The following is a 671-nucleotide window of genomic DNA, read 5'->3' as shown; positions in this document are numbered from 1 at the left end:
TCCCTAGTAATCCGGAGGGAAATTACCTGACTTTCTTGCAATCTGTGCACACGAGGTGACAGAGGGGACCCAAGGCGCGAAAGAACCCGACCTCCTGGAGCCCTCGCTGGGATCCGGGAGGCGAATGGCACCTCATCATGACTTCCAGGGCGACCAGATGGCCGAGGCGAGAGGGGCGACCAGATGGCCGGGACCAAAATGACGCCAATCTGCCTGCCCCGGAGCTGCAGGGCTCTGGGGCTGCAGGGTTCCGGGGGCTGCAAAGCTGCAGGTCTCTGGGGCTGCAGGGCTCCGGGGCTTCAGGCCTCCCCGGGCCCTGATGGACCCTCCGTTCCGGGCGCCTCCGACCCCCGGCCGGCTTGCAGGACGGAGGGGGGATTCCCGCACCACTGGGCCCTGCCGGACGGGGCTCAAGCCCCGGGCCCGGTCCCCGGCCCCAGTCCCGGCTTTCCAAACCCTAGGCCGGGCCGGGGAGAGCCTCCCCTGGGCCCCCGGTGGACCCTCCGTCCCGGGCGCCCCGGACCCCCGGCCGGATTGCTGGACGGAGGGGTACCAGCACCCTCGGGGCCTGGCCAGATGGAGTTCAAGCCCCGGGTCCGGTCCCACCTTCCGAACCCTACCCAGGCTGGGGAGAGCCTCCCCGGGAACCGGTGGAGCCCCGTCCCCAGCGC

Source organism: Lissotriton helveticus, chromosome 1_1 (genome assembly GCF_964261635.1).
Source record: "Lissotriton helveticus chromosome 1_1, aLisHel1.1, whole genome shotgun sequence".
Taxonomy (NCBI): Eukaryota; Metazoa; Chordata; class Amphibia; order Caudata; family Salamandridae; genus Lissotriton; species Lissotriton helveticus.
Note: the sequence above shows the minus strand (reverse complement) of the source record.